At 40.9% G+C, this 5550-nt stretch overlaps 1 long non-coding RNA gene across 1 annotated transcript; it reads left to right on the top strand.

Annotated features, from left to right (window-relative positions):
* Positions 1 to 1631: 1631 nt before the first annotated feature.
* Positions 1632 to 4687, top strand: LOC123148700 (uncharacterized). Its single transcript, XR_006474075.1, has 2 exons — positions 1632 to 2187; positions 2827 to 4687. It is a non-coding gene; the product is annotated as an uncharacterized lncRNA (long non-coding RNA).
* Positions 4688 to 5550: the final 863 nt, after the last annotated feature.

The following is a 5550-nucleotide window of genomic DNA, read 5'->3' as shown; positions in this document are numbered from 1 at the left end:
ACCTTTTGTCACCTCCATAGTCGAGAAACATATCCTTATTCCACTAAGGATAATTTTGACCAATGTCCAGTGATCTACTCCTAGATCACTATTGTACTCCCTTGCCAAACTCAGGACAGGGTATACAATAGGTCTCGTACACAGCATGGCATACTTTATAGAACCTATGTCTAAGGCATAGGGAATGACTTTCATTCTCTCTATATCTTCTGCCGTGGTCGGGTTTTGAGTCTTACTCAACTTCACACATTGTAACACAGGCAAGAACTCCTTCTTTGACTGTTCCATTTTGAACTACTTCGAAATCTTGTCAAGGTATGTACTCATTGAAAAACTTATCAAGAATCTTGATCTATCTTTATAGATGTTGATGCTCAATTTGTAAGCAGCTTCACCGAGGTCTTTCTTTGAAAAACTCCTTTCAAACATTCCTTTATGCTTTGCAGAATAATTCTACATTATCTCCGATCAACAATATGTCATTCACATATACTTATCAGAAATGCTGTAGTGCTCCCACTCACTTTCTTGTAATACAGGCTTCACAGCAAGTCTGTATAAAACTATATGCTTTGATCAACTTATCAAAGCGTATATTCCAACTCCGAGATGCTTGCACCAGTCCATAGATGGATCGCTGGAGCTTGCATATTTTGTTAGTACCTTTAGGATTGACAAGACCTTCTGGTTGCATCACATATAACTCTTTTTTAATAAATCCATTAAGGAATGCAGTTTTGTTTATCCATTTGCCAGATTTCATAAAATGCGGCAATTGCTAACATGATTCGGACAGACTTATGCATAGATACGAGTAAGAAACTCTCATCGTAGTCAACACCTTGAACTTGTTGAAAACCTTTTAGCGACAATTCTAGCTTTGTAGATAGTAACACTACTATCAGCGTCCGTCTTCCTCTTGAAGATCCATTTAATCTCAATGGCTCGCCGGTCAATGGGCAATTCAATCAAAGTCCATACTTTGTTCCCATACATGGATCTCATCTCAAATTTCATGGCCTCAAGCCATTTCGCGGAATCTGGGCTCATCATCGCTTCCTCATAGTTCGTAGGCTCGTCATAGTCAAGTAACATGACCTCCAGAACAGGATTACCGTATCACTCTTGTGCGGATCTCACTCTGGTTTACCTACGAGATTCGGTAGCAACTTGATCTGAAGTTACATGATCATCATCATTAGCTTCCTCACTAATTGGTGTAGTAGTCACAGGAACATATTTCTGTGATGAACTACTTTCCAATAAGGGAGTAAGTACAGTTACCTCATCAAGTTCTACTTTCCTCCAACTCACTTCTTTCGAGAGAAACTCCTTCTCTAGAAAGGATACATTCTCAGCAACGAATATCTTGCCTTCGGATCTGTGATAAAAAGTGTACCCACTACACTACAACACTTAATTAGAGGAAGTTAACTGCCGGGAGAAATACTAGATTAAAGGCAGATCATCTGCCGGGGATTGTGTTACTGCCGGTAGAAGGACTCAATGGCAGATAAACTGCCGGGAGAATTTGAGCATGGCCCACCCGAGCGAGACTGCCCCCGTGGCGCGAGACTAAAATTATTTTGCCCAAACCCGCTGGCGCGAGAGAGCGCGCGAGGGACTGAAAATATATTCACAGAAAAACATTATAGGCGCCACCCCCACCAGTTCTGCCCCAAATTGAATCCTCCTTCCCATCCCAGCCCTCCCGCCGGACCAACGCCGCCGCCGAGCCCCTCCGCCCTCTACAGCCCCCTCCACCGCTGACCTGTTCAACCTCCACCGATATTAATGGTGCCGGCGCATCGAGGTCGACGTCGCTTCCCTCCACACCCATCTGGTGTGCGAGGTGGACATCGCCTTCCTCCCTTAGGCTCCGCCATCGAGATTGGTCAACGCCGTCGGTGCTCGACGCTTGCCTCCCTCCTCAGCACCAGATCCCACGACAGCACCGAGCCCCTCCATCGTGCTGCAAGCCCGCCGACGGCAAGCACGTGAGGAAGCGGTGCTTCTTGGCTCCTCTACCATCTCTAGGTCGTCGCGCCACCACCATGCCTCCGCGCTGATCTACATCTGACGACCATGGGCGGGCTTCCTCAACCCCAACGGCGAGCGCAGTGCGTGCTCCTCACTACGCTGGTACAAAAGGCTGCTCAGATCTGTCAAGGTGGAAACCAGATGCAAGTGAGTTTTCCTTCTAAGGCTGTGAACCTCTCCTCTCCTTATGCGGAATCTTATACTGAGCACGCCCTGTACCAGTTCTCTCCCTTTTCCCGTGGCCCTCCTCATGGAGGATATTCCTTTTTGGGTTGCTATTGATTGTTGTGGTTGCTCGGAGGAGCTGATCTAATTATCACGAAAGGAATTGTACTCGTAGATTTTCTGTTTACAGGTACTGAAGACATCTAATGAATGTTGGGATCCTTTTCCCCCTTTTGTCTTTGAAGGATTTGTATGTAGAATAATGAGATGTATAGGGGGGTTGAGTTACAGAGGCAGTTGCTATCATCAATTCATCATGCACATACATGCTAGTTCCTCAATATCTTAATTCTCCTCATGCTCACCTGATTAATTCAGTGCATGTTAAACATTTTTTACGTCTTTTTCAGTTATAGGTACTGCTCCTCTCTGAATAGGTCGCTAGAAGAACCCCCATCTTTAATTTTGCCTAAACTTGTAACAGGTTGTGAATTAATAAAGGTTACTTTTTCTGTAAAAAATTGTACGCTCAGTTGTGGACTGGACTGCAGTGCTTTCTCTAAAAAAAACTTCATACCTTGTTCTCATAATTTCAGAAAACTATTCTTAACGGTTTTGTAGGTTGACGGCGGATACTTGAGAGTATTTGGTTTATGTAACTTCTGAGCAGGTTCATTGATTCTAGAGTTGCGTCCTTCTGTTATGTGTAGATGTAGATGTAAAAGAAACAGTAAGTAATCTCCCTTTCTTTTCATTTACATTTGTTATAATTTTATATGACATGTCTTATTGCAGCTATGCATTGCTGCAATTGTACAGATCGCTTATGATAAAAAGGGAATAATATTTTGTCCAAACTGAGCAGATGAGAGAATAATAATGCTTATTTTCTGATGAAAAATGTGGCTTCCGTAATAGCCTACAGTAGCTTTGGACCGAACTAGATGGGCACTCTCTGCTACCTTGCAAGTCTGTGTGTAACCTCACATGAAAGTATACTCATTCACGTGCTGCTATACTATCTCCTAATGCCTTCCCCTAATAACAGAGGCCGTAATCAATACATGTCAGGAATATGTCCTCATCTGTACACATAAATATCTACTACTGTACATTGCATCTAATTTATTGTATGCTTTCCTGGTCTAATGAACTGGAATTGAAGTCCTGTTTTGGTTTGTTCTTAAATCTCACGTATGTACCTGAATACCATCTATGGTTTACTTTCTTAGATACATTAAATTTTAGTAAGTTTCATGGAAACAATTTTGCACATCTAAATTATGGTGCGACCCCTTCTGATTATGTGTTGATGATCATAATGGATTATGGAATGGTAAGATACTCTGAAGCTTCTGATTGCTATCTGCACTATTGTATATTTAAAACATGATTCATATATGATATTTTGCAATTTGTTATCCTCCCATAATCACCCAGTTAAGGAATTCCTCCATTAAAAGTATACCAAATGCTCTTTTATTACTGTATTTTACACTCTTGGGTACAACTTATTTGTTTTGTTGTTTTTACTAGGGAGAAACTTCATTGTGCTGTCAAGTGATCAAACTAACAATTTTCCTTGATCTGGCACAGATTTTATAGAAGTAGCTGGAAACTAGAATCAGGAGCACGTATGCTTTCTTTCGAGTTATTGTTTGAGCTTTGATCTAAGTCAGCAGAATTATTTTTTGTAACATGGTTCTCATCTCTGAACACATTTGTTTCTTTTATGTTATGATTTTTTAAAACAGAACACATTAATTGACATATAATTTGTTAGCTTTATATAACGTTTTAATTCTCTGAAATCAATTATTGCAAAGATTCATTGCCAGTGCTCCATGTTGTAAAGATTCAATGCTTTTAGTGGCTATATTAATCCAAAGTTCTCTTTAAATGGTTATCTCATTACATCCAGCAACTTTCATCTGTACCATCTTATCTGTTCAGGTTGGCATCACACTGGAAGATATTCTGGGAAACATGTAGTTGTACTAGTGAACTAGGATGTTTACATGGTGATTCATCTGTTCATAGTGACAACACAATCAAGTGGGGTGAGGCTATCAATCTGTGATCTTTCAAGCATTGCAAGTTTGGTGCTCTTCTGCTGGAGACATGGGGCCCTCTTTGAATAATGCAGTTTCACATGATGATGGCGAGTCTGGTATTCAGAACATCTCATGAAAATGGCAATGTCATTTGGCAAACGGCTGAGCTGAAATATACACAAGTGTGAACATGCCATTGTTTCCTAGACATAGTTGTAGCCATATGTCAAGATCAAACCGTTAGTGTAGCTTAGTTTGAAGACATGACATCTTATTGTCACATGTAAATTATGTTTACCGATGTGGTTAGTGGCTACTGAACACATCTATGGATGTTGAAATCTTGAATTTGTAGTTTGAATATGTTTCAGGTCTGCTATTGAATCTTGAGTGAAATGATGTACGATGCCTCTGCTATTGAATCTTGAGTGATTTGATGTACGATGCCTGGGCATATTGTGATTGGATACTAATTAAATCGGGGATGTGTTTCCTAGAACAGCCTAGATTCTTGGTGAAACAAAGCATGATGGCATATTATCTGCCAGGCGAACTTGTTTGTGCTGGCAGTAAAACTGCCGGCAAATAAATGGGCCATGGAAGATTAACTGCCGAGAAAAGTTTATCTGCCGGGACAAGTAATCCCCGGCAACCGTTCTTGTGGCGGTTCTATCTGCCGGGAGAACTACTGTCCCAGCAGTTTATTTGCCCTTTAAAGAGACTTCTCCCGACAGTTTTTCTGTCCTTACATTAGTGTTGTGGTGTAGTGCACCCAACATTTTCTTTTGGGTATCCTATGAAGACGCACTTCTTAGATCTGGGTTTGAGCTTATCAGGTTGAAACTTTTCCACATAAGCATTGCAACCTCAAACTTTAAGAAACGGCAACTTAGGTTTCTTGCCAAACCATAGTTCATACGGTGTCGTCTCAACGGATTTAGATGGTGCCCTATTTAACGTGAATGCAATTGTCTCTAATGCATAACCCCAAAACGACAGTGGTAGATCGGTAAGAGACATCATAGATCGCACCATATCTAATAAAGTACGGTTATGATGGTAGGACGCACCATTACACTGTGGTGTTCCAGGTGGCGTGAGTAGTGAAACTATTTCACATTGTTTTAACTAAAGGCCAAACTCTTAACTCAAATATTTTACCTCTACGATCATATCGTAGAAACTTTTATTTTCTTTTACGATGATTCTCCACTTCACTCTGAAATTCTTTGAACTTTTCAAATGTTTCAGACTTGTGTTTCATTAAGTAGATATACCCATATCTGCTCAA

Source organism: Triticum aestivum, chromosome 7A (assembly GCF_018294505.1).
Source record: "Triticum aestivum cultivar Chinese Spring chromosome 7A, IWGSC CS RefSeq v2.1, whole genome shotgun sequence".
Taxonomy (NCBI): Eukaryota; Viridiplantae; Streptophyta; class Magnoliopsida; order Poales; family Poaceae; genus Triticum; species Triticum aestivum.
The sequence above is the reverse complement of the archived record's forward strand: the minus strand, read 5'-3'. Positions and strand labels throughout refer to the sequence as shown.